At 40.6% G+C, this 24,639-nt stretch overlaps 1 long non-coding RNA gene across 1 annotated transcript; it reads right to left on the bottom strand.

The window, feature by feature from the left end:
• Window positions 1-5,826: 5,826 nt before the first annotated feature.
• Window positions 5,827-24,596, bottom strand: LOC138166260 (uncharacterized). Its single transcript, XR_011169575.1, has 3 exons — window positions 24,491-24,596; window positions 8,289-8,375; window positions 5,827-6,012 (listed from the first exon to the last, which is right to left on the bottom strand). It is a non-coding gene; the product is annotated as an uncharacterized lncRNA (long non-coding RNA).
• Between the last annotated feature and the right edge of the window lie 43 nt (window positions 24,597-24,639).

Genomic DNA, 24,639 nt, shown 5'->3' with positions numbered 1-24,639 from the left:
AAGTTTGAGGGTAAATAAAATACTGAGATTTAAATTAGTTTAGACTAGGAACTCCTGGAGTTCGTTACCCATTTAAGATGACTGAACATCCTTTCTGAGTTGGACAGGGCCCAAAGATCCCTGTTTCTGACCATTACATGAATATTTAAAAAAAAAAGGGGGGGGGGGGGAGACAGTTTCTAGGTAATTAATAATTTATTAATTAGACTGATAATAAATTGATGGTAAGTGGTTACTCCCCATAACCAAAGACAAAGCCATGGAGATCACTGACTCCTTTGAATACCTTTGAAATACCTTTGAAAAAGGGGGTGTCCCTGCCAGGTGAAAATCAACCCTGATTGATTGGTGAACAATTAATAAGGGAGTGGACATATTAATGAAGAGTGGACTGAAAGTCTTCAGCTGGAGAATGTGGATTTGATCTTGCAGCTCAGCTGCATCCAACAATCTAGACAAAGGAATCTATCACCATTCTGGTTGGTTTTCTTCTTCGTAAACAGGATTACTCTAACCTCCAATGGAGGGGTACAGTGACATGGGCTTATTTCCTAAGGGCAAGAATTCACCTAGATTAGATTCTGTAGATCACTTAAAACAGAAATAAGGTCTCCTAGTTGGGTGGGGTCTGGCCCAAGATGGGGAAGCAAGTTCCCAGAGGATTTAGACAATCTCATCTATCTATAAAGTCCTTCAGAAAGTGACTGACTTCAGGGGCAGGTCCCCGAATAAGGAAATAGAGAGAAAAAGCCTTAATCACTATAATAGAAAAAAATAATCATAGAGAGGTCTGTCAGAGCAAATAAAAGGTAGCAATAGGCAAGATTTGTAGAGAAAGATTTCAGGTTTGATTTTGGAAAAACTTGGTAAAAACTAGACCTATACAAAAGTTGTCCAGTCTGCCTCAGGTAAAGGTTAAAGGACTATTTAATTGATACCCTTATGTGTAGTAGAATGGGCTATCACTAATATCAAGTGGGTTGAAATACTAAAAACACAATGTTTGAATGTATATTTATGTAATACTTTTTTTTTTTTAAGCAATCGGGGTTAAGTAACTTGCTCAAGGTTACAGGGCCAGTTATTTCTGGGTGTGGTGCTAAGTATCTGAGCCCAGATTTGATCCCCAGGTCATCCCCACACTGGATCGGGTGCTCTTATTCGCTGAGCCACCTGGCTGTCCCTGTATTTATGTAATACTTAACGTACAAACCAACACATTTGTCATTGTTACATATCTGCAAGAGACAGGTAACATTCAGACCTTGGTCCCTGGTTTGATAGTCTTTCAGAAATGGGGTGCTAAGTTCCTAACCCTATTCTGGGAGGGGAGTTGTTTTCTTGGAATAGCCAGTGGAACCAGGAAGATTCTTCAAATCAAAACCATTCTCCACATACAGTCTATCAGAGATCAAATGCAAAAAATCCAGATAGTTTTGGAGTCACACTCACAAGCCCTTGCTTAGTGTCCACTGACTTGGAAAGTAAGGTAAAAAAGTTATGTTTTTTTGGGGGGGCCTGGGACTTCCCTTCTTCCCAGTTAGTAACTAGTACAGAAGCATTCAGGTTGAGTGTAGCTAGGGTAGCTTTATCTTTGATCCAGTCTAGCCTCAAAAGGCTAGAATATAATCCCAAAGTGTTAATGAGGTGTTAGAGCTAATTGTAAAGATGAATCTCTTCCCTGATCCCTTTATGAGGTGTGAACATGTTTTTCTGATTGACTTTAACCAGAACAATGGAATTCCATCAGCAAACCAATTAACCCTCCCTTTGGGAATTTTAACAGCTAAACCCTGAGGAAGTTTGGGAGAGTCCCAAAGAACCAAGGCAGCTGAAAGGAAATTGTTCTTGATAGCTAGCAAGTTTCTCTTTCCCCTTTTCTTGCAATGGCCACCTCCCTTTAACAATGGATACACTGCAAGGATTAGAGACAGAAGACAGACACGTTTGAGAGAGGTAGTGACTTGAAGGAGGAAGCACCTTCAAGAAATGGGACCGAGATCATAGAGAAGACAGAAGAGAAGGAGAGGCTGGGAACCTAGGGAATGGGCAAACTGCCTGTCACAGAAGCTCCCCCAAGGGAAGTTTCTTGAGGACTCTGGGAAGAAAAGCCTTCCAAGTCCTGTGGAATATACATCAGGAATTGTTGAGTTGCCTGTATATGTCCTATCTGTGCCTAACTACCCCTGTTCTCCAAGTTTGACTCTGCTCTGTCCAGGGATGCCATGTGCATTTGGGGAAGAGTGTGCCCCAGGTTTATGGGGGTGGGGACAATGTTTCTACTATGCCATCTTAGTAAATGCTCTTATTTTGAGTTAATGGTGTCTATTGCCATGACTGTTGTTGAGAAAAACTGCCAGTGCATGAAGCCTATAATTATTCCAAAACCCAAAAGAGCAGCCACCCTCTGGGTCCCCAGTCCCAACCAGTGCAAATTAGGGATGCATTCCAGAGAGGTGGCTGCATATGAGTATGAATAAGTTTCACTATACCTCATGACGCTTGAGCTCTCTTCAGATAACCAGCTGCTCTGGAAGTACAAGTAGTCTAGAGGGTAGATTAAATCTAGCATTAAAATGAGCTTAACTTGGGGGATAACATTTCCTTCCTTTGGGGGTTACAGGGATCAGAGTGGTGTGTACTGATGTGTAATCTTTTCTTAACTCAAACACAAAATAGGTAAATTCTGGGAACTCAAACTCCAGAACACAGTGTAAAGGATTCTGGAAGGGGCAACAGGGCAGATGAGCACATTTCCACTCATACCAGGACATTTGGTCACTTTAATTTAGGCAAAGAAATAAAAGAAACTAAGTTAAAACATAGCAAGGAGAACACACTTCCAGTAACCATAATCTAGACTCCCTAAAAATAGGGAGAAACAAAAGCCCACTTGTCAATTCAGCCACAATTCCCCATTGGAGTCCCCTGTTAAAATGAAAATCCTTTGTTCACCTTTCCCTCTGATTAATAAGGCAAAACTCAGGGGGGGATAAAAGAATTAAAAGGAGGGAGTAGAAACAGGACTTCCACTGGGCTCCAGCTCCCATCACTTCCAATTCATGTAAAAGATGACTATGAAGAAACTTTGGAGCTACAGAACCCACAAAATGACACAGAGAAGCTAACCTCCCCCTGAGGACAGCCTGGCAGGCCTGCACAGTGCTCTGGGAGCTGAGCCCAGCCCTACGTGAGCCCCCAGGTCAGACCTGTACAGCCAACTGCTGGAGGGACTTCAAATCACTAGCAGCTGTGGTGGTTTCCAGAATTATCAACCCATAGATGCTAAGGACAAAGTGAGAGGTCAGTGCAGTGTGGACTTTGGGATCCAGTAATTTGGGAGTGCAGTCAGCCTTTATCCCCTGGAGGGAGAAGTCACTGAGACAAGCAGCCACCTGCCATGTAGCCGCCACGTGGCAGCTTCAGTTTCAGGCCTGCAGACTGCAAGGGGACCAAGCAACGAGTCTGAGGGGTAATCACTCTTGCTTTAACCTGCTTGGATCTGGATTGCAGTCTAGGGTGGAGGTCCTGGGGTATGTGACCAGCTTGCCAGATCGTGCGGAGGCTTAAGAGAGGGCACCCAACTAATATCTTTGGCAGCTGAGAAAACCCCAGCATTTGGGACAAAGCTCCCCAGTCTGGTAGCAGAGTCTTACTGTGGCAAAAAGCCCAGAAGTCACATAATTGAGTGGTAATGTGAGTAAACAAGAAAAGCAAAGCAAACAGAGGAATCCAACATTAGACTCCTATTTTGGGGACAAAAAGGATCAAAGTATGAAACAGGAAGAAGACAGTGAAGTCAGAACTCCTTCACCAAAAGCTTCCAAGAAAAATATGAGCTGGTTACAGGCCATAGAGGAGCTTAAAAAAGGATTTTGAAAACCAGATAAGAGAAGAAGAGGAAAAATTGGAAAGAGAAATGAGAACAATGAAAGAAAATTATGAAATGAGAGTCAACAACCTGACTGAAGAAAATAACACCTTAAAAAATAGACTAACTCAAATAGCAAAAGAGGCTCAAAAAGACAATGAGCAGAAGAATGCCTTAAAAAGCCAAATTTGCCAGATGGAAAAAGAATCTCAAAAGCTCACTGAAGAGAATCATTCCTTCAGAATTAGATTGGAGCAAATGGAAGCTAGTGACTTTATGAGAAATCAAGATACTATTAAACAGATCCAAACAAATGAAAAAATAGAAGGCAATGTGAAATATTTCATTGGGAAAACCACTGACCTGGAAAAATAGGTCCAGGAGAAATAATTTTAAAATTATTGGACTACCTGAAAGCCATGATCAAAAAAAGAACCTAGAAATCATCCTTCAAGAAATTCTCAAGGAAAATTGCCCTGATGTTTAAGAACCAGGGGGCAAAATAGAGGTTGAAAGAATCTACCTATCACCTCTTGAAAAAGATCCCAAAAAGAAAACTTCTAGGAATATTATAGCCAGGTTCCAGAATTCCCAGGTCAAGGAGAAAATATTACAAGCAGCCAGGAAGTAACAATTTTAATATTGTGGAAACACAATCAGGATAACACAGGATCTGGCAACTTCTACACTGAGGGATTGAAGGGATTGGAATATGATATTCTGGAGGGCAAAGGAGCTGGGATGAAAACCAAGAATCACCTGCCCAGCAAAACTGAGTATCATGTTTCAGGGGAAAATATGCTCATTCAGTGGAATAGAGAATTTTCAAGCATTCTTGATGAAAAAAACAGAATTGAGTAGAAGATTTGACATTCAGATTCAAGAAGCAAGAGAAGCATAAGAAGGTAAACAGGGAAAAGAAATCATAAGGAACTTATCAAAGTTGAACTATTTACATTCCTACATGGAAAAATGATAATTGTAACTGATGAAACTTTTCTCAGTAGGAGAATAATTGAAGGGAATAGAAATGTGTGTGTGTGTATATATATATATATATATATATATGTATTATACACATACATATATATGTCTATAGAGGAGGGTATATGGGCATATGAATACATATGTGATTGTGTGTATATATGTGTACAGGTATACATAGATAGAGGGCACAGGAACAGTTTAATGGGAAGGGATGATACTTAAAAGGTGAAATTAAGAGGTGAGAGGAATATAATGAGAAGAGATAGGGAGAGACAGATTGGGGTAAACTATCTCATATAGAAGAGGCAAGGGAAAATGGTTACAATGGAGGGGAAGAATAGGAAGGCAAAAGGGAATGGGTCAACCTTATTCTCATTGAATTTGGCTTAGGGAGGGAATGACTTACACACAAAATAGGGTATCTCACCCTACAGGAGAGTAGGGGGGAAAGGGATGAGAGGGGGGATGATGGAGGGGAGAGGAAAGGGCAGATTGGGGGGGGGGGAGTTAGAAGCACACACTTTTGAAAAGGGACAGGGTCAATGTAGAGAAAAGAACAAGTGGGGGGTGGGATAGGAAATATAGTCAGTCTTTTACAATATATCCACTATGGAAATGTTTTGCATAGCTACACATGTACAACCTATATTGAATTTCTTATCTTCCTAGTAAGAGTGGGTAACGAGAGAGGAAGGGAAAGAATCTGGAATTCTAAGTTTTAAAATCAAATGTTTAAAATATATATATATTTTATATGCAACTGTGAAATAAGACATACAGTCACTGGGGTATAGAGATCCATCTTGCCCTACTGGAAAGTCGGAAGGGGGATGGGGGAGGATATAGGAGAGAGCAGATTGGGGGAAGGGGTATACAGTGGAATCGATGTTTTGGGGTGGTGGGTAGGGGAAATACAGGGAGAAAATTTGTAACTCAAAATCTTGTGGAAATGAATGATGTAAACTAAAAATAATCATAAAATTTAATTTAAAAAAAAATCATCAGTAGATACCTTGACTGGCTGATCACTAGAGATCAGCAAGGGATTCAAGATGGAGCCAGATTTTCTTGGTAAGTTTCATAACAAAATAAAAACAGTTTGGATAAGTCACCCAGAGAGGATTGGCCATTGTATCTCAGCTCCTCCCCAATTTCTGCAAGATAAGATTATGGATAAAGGGCTGGTTAGCAGGTAGAGGATAACCTAATACAAGCTGGATGGCAGGTAATACAGAAGCTGCAGGCTGGGGGATGCCTCCCCCAACACTGATTCATAAGTACCCAGAAAACCTAGAGGGGCCAATACATAAATTTCAATACCCCACCCACAAACACACACATATACACCAAAGATTTCCAGACTTAACTCCCCAGGTCTTTTTATGTTGCTCCTAATTAATCCAGAGAGAGAAAGGGAGAGGGAGATAAAACTTAGTCTACAAACTGAAAGAGATACTTGAAAACACCAAATTCAAAAGCATGGAAAAAAATTACTTTTTCACCAAGTCAGCAGACATTGAAGTGCTTAATATTGGCCAAGCCCTGTGCTAGGCCCAGAGAATACCAAGCACAGTGAAAAGCCAGCCCCTGCTTTCAGGGGGCTTCGTTTAATGAAGGAGACAGTGTGCAAACTACTATGTACAGAGCCAATTACATATAGGATAAAGTAAGTGTAATGCAAGTAGCACTGTGACACACTGAGCCTGCATTTAAATCTGGCCTCAGACAATTGCTAGTCCTGTCACCCTGAGCAAATCTCTGGCCTCTGCCTGCCTTGGTTTCCTCATCTGCAAAATGGGAGTGATTTTAGCATTTACCTTCCAGGGCTGTTATGAGGTTAAAATGAGATCATATTTGTAAAGTGTTTTGCAAACTTTAAAACATTAGATGAATGCTAACTGTTGTTGCTGCTAATATTATTATTATGAAAGATTTTTCATAGAAAGTGAGCTTCTAAGTGGGACATGAAAAATGCCAGAGAAGTCAGGAGATGTAGATGATGAGGGAGTACATTCCAGACATTTAGGAGAGGCGATGTTTATAATCTGGAATCAGGAGTGTTTTGTGGGAGGAATATAAAGAAGGTGGGAGTGAGGGGGGAACATGGAAGAAGACAGACAAACAGATGATTTTATATTGATACTGGTGGTAATAGGAAACTACAGTAAGAAGGAGACATGGTCATACTGGCCTTATAGTATCATAAATTCATCAACTGAGTAGTTTATGGGGTATATTTTATTGTTGGTGGTAACATTCTCCTCTCAGTAGAGGGCTTATGGAATCATTGTCATTTCATAAGGTACCTAACCTCTTGAGAAGTCAAAAAACGCATATTACTAAGAGTAGTCTAATATCAGCAAAATAACATTAATACCATTTAGCTCTAAAGAGTAAGGATTAATGAAAGAAAACTATAAACAGAGGCAGTCACTCTCTTTAGGAAATTTAGATCTCTCTTTTCTCCCAAAGGGGGAAGATACCCAGAGAACCCAAAGGCTAGTTCTCAAGACTAAATCCCCCTTTTCCGAAAAGGGAAGAAAACCAAAAGAAGACTTATGCCTGGGAAATTAAAGCAGATTTTTATTAAGCAGGGAAGTAAAATTTACATGTGGGAACTGTCAGCCTGATGTTGAGCAACTCACTAAGTAAAGGATGGGGAGAGTATACATACTTTTCAAACAAAGGAAGGCAGGGAGTTTGGGGAGAAAAGTGGGGCTCCTAGAAAGGAATGAGTCAGGAAGCCCTATTCCCAAGGGGAGGGGAAGGGGTCAGAGCTGTGGCCCATTGATACACCCATCAGAAGGCACTCCTGGTGATAAGCAGGCATGGCTGTTTAAGACTTGAGCACAAGTAATAAGATAAGGGGATGTAAATCAGGATGTGTCTGAGAGCCCCATAACTGACAATGAGGAGACAGTCAGGGGAGTCTCCAAAGATAAAGTCTTTCCTTGAAGATCCATAAGCCACCAGATGGCTCAGTCTGCTTCAAAGCTAGTCCGAGTTTAATTGGCTTCAGAGTTGCTGATTTTTCTCCATGTTCAACTGGTTTTACTCTCCATCACCGCAAAGGATTGTCAGGCCACTCTGTATCTTAGCTAATACAGCCCTTCTCAGTTACCTGGATAATTGGGGAGCTCAAGTACAACACTTTACTTAATGAAAAGTGCTCCAAAATATGAATGTTTATTAGAATGGTCACATGACCAGAAAGATCACAGAAATGTCACTCTTCACAAGCCCCATCAACTTCCAACCCTCTTCTCCAAAGGAATTATGCATATGATATTAAATAATCCATGGCTCAACATATGGATAAAGGTAAGATCCCAGTTATAATAATATCTTTTATCAACCAACTCTAGAAAATTCTAAGACTCCTCTCCCACCAGTCTCCATGCATCCATAACAGGAACACGAGCAAACTTACAGGATGATATGAAACATGCTCCTCACTGCTCTTTCTCCAGCAGTCTCTCATCCCACAAGAAGCAGCAGTCCCCAATTCTGCTGTCACCTGAAAGAGAGGAAGTGAACCAATGGTGGCCTGGAAATGGATCCCCTTATGACTGGGCCTGGTCTCAGGGTAAGGACCCCGCAGGCTGCAGTGGTGTTGTCTGAATTTCCCCACCCTCTTCCTACCCAACAAGAAGCTACAGAAGCTGATTCTCCCCCACCACACGAAGGCAAAGGGAACAGAAGAGGGAGAAAGTAGGGTGGGTGCCAACATGGGCTACTCCATCAGACCTGAAGTGAGGGGGTCTAAACCCAGCAAGGGCTAGCTCTATGGGATTTGAAAAATGCCAGGGAAGCCAAGAGATGAAGAGATGGGGGACAGAATTTCAGACATGGAAGACAGGCCTTGAAAACAAGTCACTCAGGGCAGAGACCCAAGCTGATGAAGACTCTATCCCCTCTATTCGGTGGCTTAGATTGGCCTGTAGCCCATCCCCAAAGGATCTGCTTACCAGCAAAGCAGGAAGTCACTGCATAACACTGCTTCTTCCTAACTCTACAGCAATATTTTAGGGTGAATATAAAATGCTCTACTTGCCATGTAAAGCCTTTATAACCTAGCTCCCTCCTGCCTTTCCAGTCTTCTTACACCTTTCTCCCCTCCAAATAGTCTTTGATCCAGTGACATCGGCCTCCTGGCTGTTCCACAAAGAAGACATTCTGTCTTTCAGTTCTAGACCTTCTCTCCCATTGTCCCCCATGCTTTGATTCTCTCCTCTCTCTAGATACTGACCTCCCTGCCTTCCTATAAGCCCCAAATAAAATCCTGCCTTCTATAGGAAGCTTTCCCCAACCCCTCTTAATTACAGGGTCTCCCTCTATTGATTATTTCCCATTTATCCTGTATATATCGTGCTTTGTGTGGATTTTTTAGGTGGTGTCTCCTCCATTAGCTTGTAAACTCCTTGAGGACAGGTACTATTTTTGTGCATCTTTTTGTATTCCTAGTACTTAGCATAGTGTTAGGCATATAGTAGGCATTTAATAAATATTTGATTGAGAAGAGCGAATATTCTAAGAATATAGCTTTTTGAAAGCCTGCATTAGCATATTTATAAGATATATATTCATGAATACATATATACATATATAGGTATGGGTATACACACACAGAAATAGAATTTTTCAGTTGGTGTCAAATATTTTTTACATCATCTCATCTGACCCAGTTGAGGCATTGTTGTTACTTATACAGATTAATAGATTACAAAGTAATCTATTAATTTAATAAATTGTATTATTTTTTAAAATAAGACCCTTCTTTTTTATAATACACTTGTAGCTCAGAAATTTCAGGAAGGAAAATGGGCAACTCTTAAGGCCTTCTACCATTACCATTTTCAAATGGGTTTCTCATATTAGTTCTTTGTCAATTAAAAAAGATTGGAAGAGTCTGGATTGTATAGGATTATATGGGAACAAGAGGGAATAGAAGTATGAGAGAAGCTTAGAAGAAAAAAAAAAAAAGAAAGTTGAGTGGGGAGATCATTGAATGGGTAAAATGACTAAGGTATGCTGCTTTACCACAGTACTAATGGCCCCACCTCATTGGCTTTTTGAACACTAGAGGGCACAAGAGCCTTAGACCTGAACTGGACTGGCTTCTATCAATCACAGTATGGTGGGTTAGTCCTCTTCAAGTATCTTCAACTCTTCAATCTCTAAACAATGGAATTATATTCCAAGTTAAGAGCAAATTGAGCTAAATCTTCAAGAGGTAAAGACAGAAAAGTTCTGGGTAAGGTTGAAAGCTTAGGAATTTACACTAGGGAATTTTGATTCCTAAATTAATTAAAATTACTCAGTGCCACGCCCACCACCCACCTACACAAGTTAAAATTTAAGATTATGCAGTCCTTGAAAGGTAAATTATCCATTTGGGTCTTTCACGAGGATTGATGATACAAAGCTCTGGACGAAGAAAATTAAAAGGATTTTATTATTATTTTATTATAAGTACATCAAGGTACCAACACATTAACAGGCTCTAGCCTGTTAGCACTAGCACTGACTTCAAGGTGGGGATGATGGGGTGCTTGTGCTTGGACCCCAGCCCTAAAACCATGTCTCTCTCCAGCCCAAAGACCATATCTCTGGCAATAACTCATGAGTATGCCCTAGTAAACCAAACTATCTCTCCCTGTTACAGTGATCTCTGTAACAATTTCCTTTGCATGCACAGGACCATCTGGCACTGATGCCAGACAGTCCTTTGACATCTGGTACCACCCATTAATTAGCTCACACCAATTCCTCTTAGTTACCAATTACATTTATATACATTCACTCCCTATCCATCTTGCCTAAGAAGACATTGATTGGTAACAGACAGAACAAGTCTGACACTAGTTGACTTAGTGATGTTGCAGGCCTAAAATCACATCCCTTAGTGCCCACCCACCACCCTTCTCATAATGTATTCTTCATAAAATACCTGCTCAGCAGATTAAAAAAAAACCTGCATGTTCCTTTAAGAATTGACAGCTCCCTAACCACTCTCTAATCCTTCCCCAGACTACCTAATTAGCATTATCGGCCCTCCCCTACCCACCCCTAGGGCATCATAATAAAGCTTTACCACTTGACTAAAAGATGGTTTGAGTCTAAGAATTTATTCCAGACAACTCCCTGACCCCAAATAGTTTTGCCCTTCCCCCCAACCTCATCAGGGACAGCTTTTATAGGTAACTTTAATACAATTCAGATAGGTCCACCTCAACTTGCATCACAGTTCCTCTCCAAGGTAAAAAGAATGTGACAATTTGCAAGTAGGGGTAGGGACAAAAAGAGGTGACACAAAATACTGCAGACTTTGTTCCATTCCCCACCACAGCCTCCCCCAACACTGACTGATAAGCAGGGCTGGGAACAATGGGATGCTGAGTCAACATAGCTTTCGACACAGTCCTGACCCTCACTTAGGGTAGAATGTCCATGACTCCCAAATGCTCTGATTCTCCCCAAGTGTTGGTGTTGACTGCTCAACCATATGAAGGAAAGAAGAGCAGAAGGAGAAACCCTAGAGACTCCAAACAAGCTTCCCTGTCAAGATTGGGGCCTATCTCTAGGGCAGCAACCCAGGGGCAACAGGGACTCTGACTGAACACCCATCCTGGGGAACCTCCTGCCCCCCAACCTGAGTTCTTGAAATATCCAAAAGAAATTAGGAGTGAATTTAGGTCAGAAATTGGAGCCCTCAACACAGAAACAAGAACACTCCACTAAAAAAATAAAATTAACAGAATTGGAAAAATTGAGTCAACAATGGCAAATTTCTCCAAAAAGTGGAAGAGGAAGAGATTTGTTTAAAAATAAAAGAATATTTGGTAAAAAGAAATAAAAAGGCAACAATAAAATAAATAATATAATAAAAGAGCACATGAATTCCTTGTACCCAATATTTCAGATCATTAATAAAATGAGGCAACTTACAGATACAGATTCATTCTTTTATTTTGACCAAAAGAACCTAGGAATGTCCTTAATGAATTGCATGTGAAACTACTGTCTGCTACACCCTAAGGAGCTTTCATCCCTCTTTTGTTTTTTGTGGATCCAATGGTGCCACATTTTTTGTGTGTGTGTGGAGCCAGCTAAGAACTCTTATCTAGAAGAGGAGGTGGAATAGAAGTCCTGACTGAGCTTTTAACAGGCATTTGAAGATCCACTGACAGGATGAACTTGCCAGGATCCTATGAAAGTAAACTTTATTTCTGTCAGCCTTCAGATGGCAGAGTCTAGGGATGAAATAAAAACCCTATACTGTAAAACTGAATTTTTTAACCCAAATATAAGACTTTAAATTTTTTTTTTAAGCAACTGGGGCTAAGTAACTTGCTCAAGGTTACATAGCCAGGTGTTTCTGGGTGGGTGCTAAGTGTCTGAACCCAGGATTCGATTTCCAGGTCATCCAGACATTGGAGCCAGTGTTCCTACTCATTGTGCTACCTGGCCACCCCTAAGACTTTAAATTTATTGTAATTAAATTTTGTCTCATTTGGTTCAGTCCATTTTTCTGGGACTTGTTTTTTTCTCTGTTTCTCCAATGTCTACTATAGTGTCTGGGAACAATAGTATTCCATTGCATTCATATATAACAACTTGTTCAGTCATTCTCCAACTGTTAGGCATCCCCTTCAATTTCTAATTCTTGGCCACCACAAAAAGAGCTGCTATAAATATTTTTGAACATGCGGGTCCTTTTCCCATTTTTGTTATCTTTTTGGGATATAGACCTAGATAGAAGTGGAATTGCTGAGTCAAAGTGTATGCACAATTTTATAGCCCTTTGGGCATAGTTCCAAATTGCTCTCCAGAATGTTGGATCACCTCACAACTCCACAAACAATGCATTAATATTCCAATTTTCCCACATCTTCTCCAACATTTATCATTTTCCTGTTTTGTCATGTGAGCCAATCTGATAGGTATCATGTGGTATCTGAGTTGTTTTAACTCATATTTCTCTAAGCAATAGTGATTTAGAGCATTTTTTAATATGACTATAGATAGCTTTAATTTCTTCATCTGAAAACTGCCTGTTCATATCCAAAGGGACAAATTTGACCTCACCTCTATCACTGAGACTTGATGAACCATATCTCTCTACTACTTTGTTCAGAAGGAATAAAGATAAAAAGGAATCAGAATAGCATTGTATGATAGATACATTCCCATCAGGAAATACAGGAGCCAAAGCAAGGAAACATGGAGAAGAACAAGGAATTAATCAACATAATTTTTTTAAAAACACTGAAGACACAAACAAGGTCAGATAACAGAAGATAAATACAAAAATGTTCCATTGTCCTGAAAGAATAGTATCAGGAGAGCTAAAACTCACATTGAATTCAGGATGGGGAGAAAAGCTAACAACAATAAATTATTTTTTTACCTACATTAGGAGAAAGGAAGGAGAACAAAAATGGGATAGACAATATAGAAAAGGCCTTGTTAATGAGCTCTTTTCGCTTATATTTTTTTTCTACCATGGAGAGCATCTTTGGAACAGAGTAGAAAGAAAAGAATAAAACTGATTAATAGGTCATTGGAACCAAAAATAAGTAAGGCAATCATATGAGAACAATTTGCTGTCCTCAATGAGTTCATTACCAGGCCCTAATGAACCATATCTTATAATACTGAATAAACCTGAAAATATGATTAAGTCAGGGTTGTTGTGTAATGGACATGGAGATATAACAGGACAGCTAGGCCAATATATAATTTGATAGGAGTGTTTATTAACCAGCCAGGACTGCCTCTCAGACCGAAAGACAGCCTCGAGCTTTCTGTTACACATAATTTTATAGACAATGTGATTGCTAGCAACAGAGTATCAGCATTGTGTCTATTGAGGCAAAACATTCTCAGTATTATTCTTATTAAGGAAAAGCATTCCCAGTATTATTTCTATTCAAGCAAAAAAGTATTATTCTTTTTTTTTTTGCCTTTTTTTTTGGAGGGCAATTGGGGTTAAGTGACTTGCCCAAGGTCACGTGGCTAGTTTTTGTATTTAGTGTCTAAGGCTGGATCAGAACCCAGGTCCTCCTGACTCCAGGGCTGGCACTCTACTCACTTTGACACCTAGCCGCCCCTCTCAGTATTATTCTTATTGAACCAAAGCATTCGTATTATTTCTACTGAAACAAAGCGAAGCCATAGTCCCTTAGCAAAGCCTTGGATACAAACATAAACAGACCTGAATCCATGGGAATCTGTGGCATGTTTTAGCAACACAGGTGAAACATTTCTTTATTATTGGAACCTATTAGGTGGTTTCCAAGGAATTCAGTAGGGGTCCCCTCTAGCAGATTTAAGGGGCCTCTAGTGTATAATTTCTGGTGGGCACTTCAGTTTTTTTTTTTTTTTAAGATCATAAAGAATGGAAGACTTGACATACTGTTCAATAAAGTCAAAGACCCTAAATTACTGTAGCAAGGACTCATTATCTGACAAAACTTCTGGGGAAATCTGGTCAACAGTTTGACAGAATTTAGCTTTAGCTCAACACTTCATACAATAGACCACAATAAGCTCCAAAGGAACACATGACCTAAAAATGGAGGAACTTTGAAGAAAGTAGTTTCACAACTGTGAATAGAGAAAGAGTTCTTAACCAAGGGTTGCAGAGGATCACAGTGGATAAAAGGTACAAGTTTGATTACATTGAATTTAAATTTTACACAAACAAAATGCATATAAAGTGGCAAAAGAAATGGTTAACTGATGAAAAAAAATTGCTACAAGTTTCTCTGATAAAGGTGTGATATCTAAGATTTATAGGGAATTGATTCAAATATGTAAGGACAAAATTCATTACCCAACAGATACTAAAAGACCTAATAAGTAGTTCTCAACAGAAAAACAGCAAGCTATCAATAACTACATGAAACAATGCTATAGATCACTAACAAAAAGAGAAATACAAAGTAAAATAACTCTAAGGTTCTAACTCATACCTATTAAATTAGCAAAGATGACCAAGAAGAAGATAACAACAGGTGGTAGAGCTATAAATGGGTCCAATCATTCTGGAAAGTAATTTTTAATTTAACACCAAAAGTCACCAAATCATGCATGCCCTTTAACCTAGTAGTCCAATGCAAGGCATATACACCAAAAAGATTTTTATTATAAGACAGAATGGAAAAGTAAGGAGGAGTTCATCAACTGGGAAATGGTTGAACAAGTTATGGTATATAAAAGTAATGTAATATTATTATGAGAAGTAATGAAAAGAGTGGATTCTGGGAAGACTTGTGTGAACTGATGTAGAGCAAAGTGATCAGAACCAGAACAATTTATATGACTGCAACTTTGCAAAGAAAAATAACTTTGAAAGTCTTAGGAATTCTGTTTAAAGGAGTAACTAACCCTAATTCCAAAGAATCCATGATGAAACATACTTCCCACCTCTTAACAGGCTGGTGATGGACTAATGATATAGAATGAGACATGTGGACATAGCATTTACTTGACTATATTAACATTTTATAAGTGTTGTAAGATAACCCAAATCACATGCCACCTGATTTGGAGCCCACCCTTTATATTTGTCTTTGTCTCTATCCTAAATCCTGTAATCCCTTGTAATAGTTTAAAGGCATATTCCTGGGTAAAAGTGAATCACCCAAGGCATAGTCCCCTGCTCCCTTATCTCTCCTTGAGTTAGTACTTCCCTAAATCAGTAAGCCTTGAAGCAGCATTTTGTACAAGGGTTATGGTGTAAGTCGGTATAGAGATTATGGGGCAAGTCTGTACCATACAGGAAACCACCCTGTTCTGGGATGCTGACCAAGCAAGGTCCCCCACCCAGAATACTGACCAAGCAGGGTCTTCCACACCCTTTACCCAGAACATGACCCTGGCCTGTTCCACGACCCCAGCCTGAACTGGAAAATTCCACTCCCCTTGTGCCCTCCACCCTGTTCTAGGAGGAATCCCTATCACAAGGAAGGTAGAAACCTTGTACCCTTTTGCCATGATTCCCAAATTAACCCTGAGTTATAGATCCAACCAATGGCTGCTCTTGATTTCTGTATGTCATTGCTTATGCTAGCTCCCCTCCCCAATTGTGGTTTTTGCCTTTGTAAGCATTGCCTTTACCCCTATTTGGGGCTGCCTGATTTGAGTGTATATTCCAGGCAGTGAAGCTTGATCAATAAATCCACACCTAAATTTACCTTGAACCCAGGTCTCAGCTCGCTCTTATTCTCTTCACAACAATAAGGAAGAGAGGTTTGGGGGAAGGGGACAAAAGAAGGGAGATTGGGGGTGGTAATTAGAGCTAGTAATAATAGTAATGCCATGAATGAGCAGATTTCCAGAATAATGCTACTGTGAACAGCTTTTAAGGTTCTGATTACACAGTATAGTGAACATTATTTGTTCCATAACAATTCAAAGCAAAACATTCACAGAAAATCAAGGCAAGCATTCACAATATTACAACTTATCACAGGAAATCATGATACAGTATTCACAACAGCTTATCATTAAAATGTCCACATAGTTTCCACCATATCGGCCACAAAGTTTTGAACAAAGAAAAATCATCTCAAAGTACAATAGTCAAAGTCTTCCACTCATGGGGCACACTAAGTCAATCAGTCACTTACTTAGCAATCAATTACTAAGTATCATTAATCACTAAGTACAATCATTAGAAAATACACAGACCCTCCACCCCTAGGTCACTAGTAAACTACAATTTCATCATTACTCAGTACCCGAGGAGAGGTCTTTTCATCTTGACTTGGGGTCAGTTCTCAGATTCCCTGGATCCCCTTCCATGGTCCCAGATTCTACCTGGATTCACCAGACTGTCACCTGGATTCAAAGGCATATGGCTCCTAGTTCATTGTCCAGCTCTCTGGGCACATCCTGCTCCACAATGAAGTTCACAGGGTCCAGTCCATCTAAAATCCTTCACAATTTCTGCTCCTGGGAATTCAAGGATCAACCAAGCCACAAACAGATAAAGTCCCTGCATCCTGATCATGCATCCTTAGTCTTCTGCAGCTCATTCAAAAAATCAGAATCACCTTATCCTGCCTGGGGGGAGGGGCTCCTGGGCTCCTGGACTCCTGGGCTCCTGGCCTCCTGTTCAGAAGAAGCTCCACCACCACAAGTTCTCAGGAAATTATGGCTCATTTCTGGATTCTCTCTTCAGCAAAACAGCTTCTGCCACTAGATTCTTGTCTGAAGAAATTCTGACTATGCCTCTCTGGGGCTTTTCTTATATACAGAGCATTAGCTACTTCCTGTTTCAGCCAACCCCTTCCTGTTACATCAAGAACAGGGATTCATACTTTCTGTTTATTTCACAGAGGCTTGATCAGTTTCTAAGTGATAAGTACCTGCTTACTTGCCAATACAAAGGGGTCAAATTATATTACCATTACACAACAACAAATGAGAAGAAAAAAATCAATGAGAATTTAAAGAAAATTCATAGAAGAAATCAGAAAGAAGGTTCAGAGGGTAACATATTTGAAACAATTTTGGAATTAACATGCTGAATGAATATATACTTTAAAAATGCTGTACATACTAAGATTTTAGTTCACATAAAATTTTCTTGAGATGTTCATGTTTCTTGTTTGTCAGCTTCAGAATAACAATTTAGAAAACATGCATTTATTAAACACTATGTTCAAGGTTCTGGGATGAAAAGAAAAAAATGAAACAATTCCTTCAGTCTCTGATTGGAAGGAAACAACAGGTATGTAAATAAATATATGAAAAATAAATACAATATCAATTTGGGGGTGGGGAAAAAAGCATGAATAGCTGGAGAGCCCAGGCAAAGCTTCATGTAGAAAGTGGTGTTTGAGCAGAGTTTGGAAGGAAATGAGATTCTTTTTGTTTAATGTTTGTTTAATATTTTATTATTTTTATTTTTCAAGTAACAAGTTTTATAAGTTAATCTTTCCTTCCTACTAACCCCTCCCCTTACTGAGAAAATTAAAAAACAACCCCCTCAAGCAAATCCCTCAATTCATAGCCACTTAGCTTGGCAAAACAAATTTCCATATGAGCCATGTCTAAAAATGTGTCATTTTCTGCATTTTAAGTCCATTTACTTCTCTATCAGGAAATGGTGAACTTATGGTTTGTCATTGAGTTAATGCTGTTAATCAGAGTTCTTAAGATTTTCAAAGTCATTTTTCCTCTATAATGTTATCATTGTATAGATTGTTCTCCTATTTCTTTTCACTTCTATCTGCATCATTTCATAAAGGTCTTCCTAGTTTCCTCTGAAATTGTCCATTTCATCATTTCTTATGGCATTGTGATATTTCATTTTATCCATGTACTTCAATTTGTTTAACTAGTCCCCAGCACTATGGTACCTCCTTAGTTTCCAATTTTTTGACTACCATGAAAAAAAATGGCTATAATTATTTTTGTACATTTAGATATTTTTCCTTTCTTTGACTTTTTTGGTTTATAGGCCTTATGGTGGAATAGCCAAGTCAGAAAGCATACATTTTAATTACATATTGGCCATGGTTCTAAATTCCTAGACAATGACATTCCAAAAGGTAAGGGCAAAAGTGAGAAGTATATTATTGGCATGGGCAAGATGCAGAAATGAGAGATGTAGTGTTCCATGTGAAAGATAAGAAGAAAATCATGGTTTACAGGAAAGGAAGTAATGTATAATAAAATTGGAAAGGTACTATCAGGTCTAGGTTGTGAAGGGCTTGAAAAACTAAGCAGAGAGAGAGGTTTATATTTGATCCTAGAGGCAATAGAGAACCATTGGAGTTTATTAAGTAAAGGAGTAACATGTTCACACCTGCACTTTAGGAAAATTAGTTTGTCAGTTAAATGGGGGAATAATTGATGAGGGAGAGGAGATGAGACAGGAAGGTGAATTAGGAGGTACTTACACTTACAAAGGTATTAAATGGCAGATCTGGGTTTCTTATTAGTCATCTGCAACCAAAAACACCAAAACAAAACAACTAATGCTGCTTTAAGAAACAGGTAGAGTCCTTAACCTGCAATTTCTACTCACACAGTCTATTTTATTTTATTTTTTTAAGCAATCAGGGTTAAGTAACTTACTCAAGGTTACACGGCCAGGTGTTTCTGGGTGGGTGCTAAGTGTCTGAGCCCAGATTCGATCCCAGGTCATCCTGACACTGGGGCTGGTGCTCTTACAGGATGTGCTACCTGGTCTCCCCTACTCCCAGTCTTATCTCTATCTGTCTTAGGCCTCCCCTCCCTAGACCTTATCTTGAAGATAAGGTCCTTCACCCTCACCACAGCAGACATTTCTTCCCCTCACACTCTTTCCATACTCTGGTTTTCTCCAGAATACTCATTCCTAGAAACTTCCCGTTTCCCAATGCTGGCCATTCTGTCCCTCAAATCACATGACACACTGTAGCAGAAAAAATATGCTCTTTCCCCCCATACTATCGTTTTTTAATCCAGCAGCCTGTCCTTTGATGTATACTCCATCTCTGTCCTTTCTCAGAGTTCAGGGTTTGTTTCAGTTTCTTTGTCTACCACAACTCCTGGATTCATCTTAAGTGCCTTCAATATCTATCCTGATGTAGCTAATGGATGCCTCTATGGCTGATGGCTCACCTTTCAGGGAATTGGAAAAGGACTTTACTTGTACTGCCAGAACACTATAGCCAGGGAGAGGGGCAGGCAAGGACCAGGAGATCTTTCTTCAAGAGGAGTTTTAGGCCAGAATTACCTCTGTTTGTAAGCCCACCCCCCACCAGATTAGCTTCACCCTACCAAATATGAGTTATACAAAAGATCATCCCCAAAAGCCAGTAATAGATTAATACATTTATCCGAACAATAAAACAAATGTAAATTAGAGTTCTACAGATTATAGTATGACAAGAAATACACAAGAATAAAGGAGCTCTTCAGCTGAAGTTTTTAAAAAGGCCTCAGCTCAAGTCAGGAGAACAATCTCACATAGGGAAGGTCTTCTTTCAGCAGTCTCTAGAATTACAGGCCCAGGAGTTGAGAAGAGCTCGTTTCTCCACGTTTGCCACTCAGAAACTGCAGTCTGGCCTTCAAAGTCTTTCTTAGCTGCTTTCCTAGATCTCTAGATTCTCAATAACCCACTGAATTAAATCCCTTGTTGTTGTTTGTCCTTTTGAAGTGGACCAGGACATTAGGAAGGTGATGCTATAACTTGCAAGTGAATTGGATCTAAGTGAGGGAGGACTATGCAAAGTCACCAGCCTCTGGATTAAGTGGTAAGATATAGATCAGGACAGCTGGAGATGGTCCAGATGCAGTGGGAGACCTTGGCTTTTTAAAGCTACGGTCTTAAAGCAGTTATGAAGGTATCAGGCTCAGCACTCAAAAGTCACATCAGAAACAAAAAAAGTTGAAGGCAAAACTGCCCCGGGGTTGGTTGGAATCTGAGTTACACTGTTCTGATATGCTTAGGAGCCCAGTCACTCTCTCTTACAATCCTACTTCTTTTCTTCTTCAAGGTTCAGCTCTAGGCCTAACTCTTCCAGGAAACTTCCCTTGATTTTTTCCCCTCCTCTCCTCGACAAGTTGGTAGTACTCTCTTCATCCTCAAGTTGATTTGGTTTATTCCTCCAAAAGAATGCAAACTTCTTGTGAGTGGGCATCCTTGCTTTTGTTTTCTATCTACAACATCTAGAATAGTGCCTTCTACATGGTGGGCATTTATAATGGTAATGGAATTTAAAGATCCCCCTTGTGTTGGCTTGGTTTTCAGGTTGTGTTAAAACCCAGAGCTTGTGAATCCCGCTTGTGGGACAGACTTTTTGATGTGAAGAGAGGGGGCTGAAGTGGAAGGAGCTGGTGTTATAGAGAGGCCCAAGCAGAGAGAGGCCAGAAGAATTTTTAGGAGCTGCATCCTGGAGGCAGAGAGAGAGACAGAGAGAGAGAAAAAGAGACAGAGAGAGAGACAGAGCGAGAGGAATTGCTGGGGGCCAGAGTTAATGAGAGAGTGAGAGAGAACTGCCAGCTGAAGCCACCCAGACTGCTGAGGGCTAGTTGGAGCTGCCCAGGACTTTTGAGAACTGCCGAGAACTGAGGAGGCATGACTGTGGTGCTGGTATTTTTTCTGTCTGTTTTGATGTTATTTTGCCAGATTCATCTGCTGGTAAAGGACAGTGCTGTTGCTGCAGAAGTCGTGGAACCTTACTGTTGGTTCAGAAGCCCTGAAGGAGGATTTTCTTGTTGTATGTTTACAGAAATCCTGGAAGGGAGGGTCTTGCAGATGTTTTCAGGGGTTCTGAGACTGTTCTGCAGGCAGAGAGTGAATTGATGAGGACACTGGCAATGTATCTTGTGGCTTTGTTAAGCTTTGTCTCCCTAGGAACAGAGATTTCTGAGAACTTGCTTATTGTAACCTTGTTGTGGCTTAGGGATAGATGGCCTTTGTGCTCTCCACTGCCCCTTGGAGAAGATAGCTGATGATAATTGTAATTTAGTTGTGATCCAGGGGTGTAGTACTTTGATTTTTGTGCTTTGTGACTGACCAAATGAATGTACTTTATGATTGGAAACTTACTTCCACTTGAGAAGACTTTGTAATTAACTAAATGAATGTACTTTATACTTTGTGATTGAATTGAGAACTTACAGTACTAAATGACTGAGTTACAATGTATTTTTATTTTCTCTTTTCAGTGAATGTTTTGCCTAATTTGTTACTGAATATATGGAGAGTTATTATGCTGGTAATTCTGAACCTAGAAGTTGCTTTTGCTTGGTGTTAAGAATTTAATTTTTTTTTTCTTTTTGGAGGGAGGAAGACAGGGCAATTGGAGTTAAATGACCTGCCCAAGGTCACACAGGTAGTGAGTGTTAAGTATCTGAAGCTGGATTTCAACTCAGGTCCTCCTGACTCCAGGGTTGGTGCTCTATTCACTTTGACACCTAGGTGCCTCAGCGGGCATTTAATTAATGTCTGTTTAACTGAAGTGTATGAGGGAGGTAATAGTTCTGCTATATTTTATCCTAATAAAAGCTATATTTGCAGTAGGAAAACTATAGAGGTTATCTATGGCCTGTGGCCCTCCCCCCTCCCCCCCCTCCATTTCCCCACCATAAGATTCTAGACTTATTCAGAGTGGGTCTGTCTCTGGGAGCTTAACCTTTAAATTACTAATTTCCCTTCTTTTAGTTTGTTACAGTCACTGAATTGATAATTTATGAAACTATAAAATTATGTAACGGGAGTAAAAAAGCTCAGTTCTTTGGATATTTGCCAAGAAAGGCCATGATTGGCAACAGGAAATGGGGTGGCAAACACACTTTAATAAGGCACAGAGATAAGCAGTGAAAAGTGGGAAGGGGGAACGGATGGTGAAGGCAGAAGGGGGGAGGGGATGAGGAAGAGTAGAGGCAGAATATATAATACCATGGATTAGAACTGGGAGCACTGGGCAGCTGGATCAGATGGAGACGGAAGAGAGCTGGGGGACAGGGACGAGTTTAAGGGCTTACTTTTATAGGGTTTGGGGGGAACAGACTCTTATCACAGGGTTAGTTCATTAACATATCCAGACTATCTCAAAGTTATCTGTAAAACTTCAAAGTCAACATGTCCATGTTGTCAAAGTTTTATCCACCTTTTTGATGTTCTGTTGGTCTAGAGCTTTGGAATGGAATTTACATATCACAGGACTAGAATGCTTGACAGCCTATATGGTATCCCCTGATTGGGCATATATTACCAGGTCTTTGCTAAATATATCTTAAAATTTGTAAATTATGCTCCTTTGATCTTTGGAAGAAGCACAAGGGAAAAGGCAATTGAATCATCAAACTGAGACATATTTTGAGGCATAGCCTATTAGGGAATTTGTTCTGCTGGACTATACATATCTAGGATGTTTTATTTTTTGTTTGTTCATTGTTGTTCAATTGGGGACAATGAGGCACAAGATGGAGAAATTATAAATATAAAATATGTTTTTAAAAGACCTCCAGAGTCATCCTCACCCATCCTTTCCCCTTAAACCAAATCTGTTTCACCCAGCCTTTCAATGTGTTACCTTCCAATTTTTTTATGTTTTCTTGGCTGAAGACTGAGCATCTCTCAAAGCTCTTTTCTTTCCCCACCCTATCGTCCTTTGCTCAGATGGTAGATGATTATTCTGCCCCTAATCTCAGCTCCTGTAGGAAATAACCAAGGTGTCTCCTCTAATCCTAGGTTCCACTTCCTATTTCCCCAAAATCACTAGCTAAGGATAGACATTCACAGCAGTTTGATGAGCAGGAAATCATCAGCTACAAAGCTGGTGGGATGGTGGACCAGTGGACCTTACCTTCTGTCTTGCCATTGCTCCTTAACATCTAGCAGACCTCACCATCTGCCTGACCAGTGCCTTCCAGGTTGTTAGGCACTGCTATCTGACTTGCAGCTGAATTCTTCATTAGAGTTTTCGTCCCTAAATAGAATGTGAGCTTTTTGAGAGCTGGGACTGCCTTGCTGTTCTAGTTGTAATGCACAGCACTTAGCTGTGTCTGGCACAGAGTAAGTACTTAAATGCTTTTCCCATTTCACTTCTCTGCAAATCTTACTCCTTAATCCCCTGTGATCATTTGGAACCTGCTCTTTCAATCTTGTCTTGTAGAATCCAAAATTTCCTTCTTTATATTGAGCGTGGATCTTTTTTCCTTCTGTTGTTCCTTCTCCCAATCTCCTACAGAAGTTATTCGGCCCCCTGTATGAAACTGCCTTAGAAGAGAGTGGATTTTGATAGGCAAAGAGGAGGGAGGAGTGCATTCCTAAGTGACAGGAGACATACTTGTGGAGATGGAGAAAACAAGCCACAGGGCATGTTTATAGAACTTTGAGTAAATTCCTTCTATATCCAAGGTTTGGGACCATGAATAGATCACCTGTACTAGTCATGAAGAAATCTAGCCCCATTCCTTCTTATGTACTACCTAGAAAAAAATCATTCAAAACATTATTAAGCCGTCTGAAACAAAGGTGGACTGTATTAATCTTTATTGCCAGAGCTAGGTTGTCCAAAATGCCTATTAATGGTTGGACATCCACCAAGCATGGAGAAAAGAAAATGGCACAAGACCCAAAATCTGAGACAGAAAAAGGGAGGAAAATCTTGGCGGCATGCAGGACCGGGGGCGACAGTCCTCATGCGGCCAAACGGCCGAGGGCGTTGCTGGAAATGGAGCGCGCTGGAGAGGAGTCAAGTTCCCCGGGTCACCCGTGTGCCTGCGGGGAAGCGGCTTGTCTTCTCTGGGGCTCAGTTTCCTCCTTTGTAAAATTCCGTGGGATCCGCACTGAAGAAGCCCCCGAGGGCCGAGCCCCGCTGGGGATCTTGGGGGATGCGGCCCCCCGGGGGTCGGACGGGCCCAGCTTCACCGGCCCGACGGGGCTGCGAAGGACCCTTCCAGGGCCGAGGCCGCGGCCCCCGGACACGCCCCGGGGCCACAAGGCAAGCCGGCTTCCCGCGGCCAAGGACTTTAAAAAGTGACTTATTCTATTTATTTGAATCTATCTGGTATCTAGAAGTATCCAGAAAAGGTTCGAGAACCTAACCAACAATAGAAGGGCGGAGGGGAGGGGGAAGGGCGGGGACGACGCGGCCCCACCCTCAGGACCCGTCTCACCTGTCGAATGCCCCCTCCCGGCCAGGCCGAGCCGAACTCGCGCAGCCGGGAATCTCCTACAAATGCCTGCCCAAACCCATCATGGCGGGCAAAGCGTCAGTCCATCGCGACAGGACTTGAATCCCGGCAGAGGAACCAATCGAAGGGTA

Source organism: Petaurus breviceps, unplaced genomic scaffold, assembly GCF_028583685.1.
Source record: "Petaurus breviceps papuanus isolate PSGF00001 unplaced genomic scaffold, PetGlider_PUasm1.0 220, whole genome shotgun sequence".
NCBI lineage: Eukaryota > Metazoa > Chordata > Mammalia > Diprotodontia > Petauridae > Petaurus > Petaurus breviceps.
Note: the sequence above shows the minus strand (reverse complement) of the source record. Positions and strands in the feature narration are given on the sequence as shown.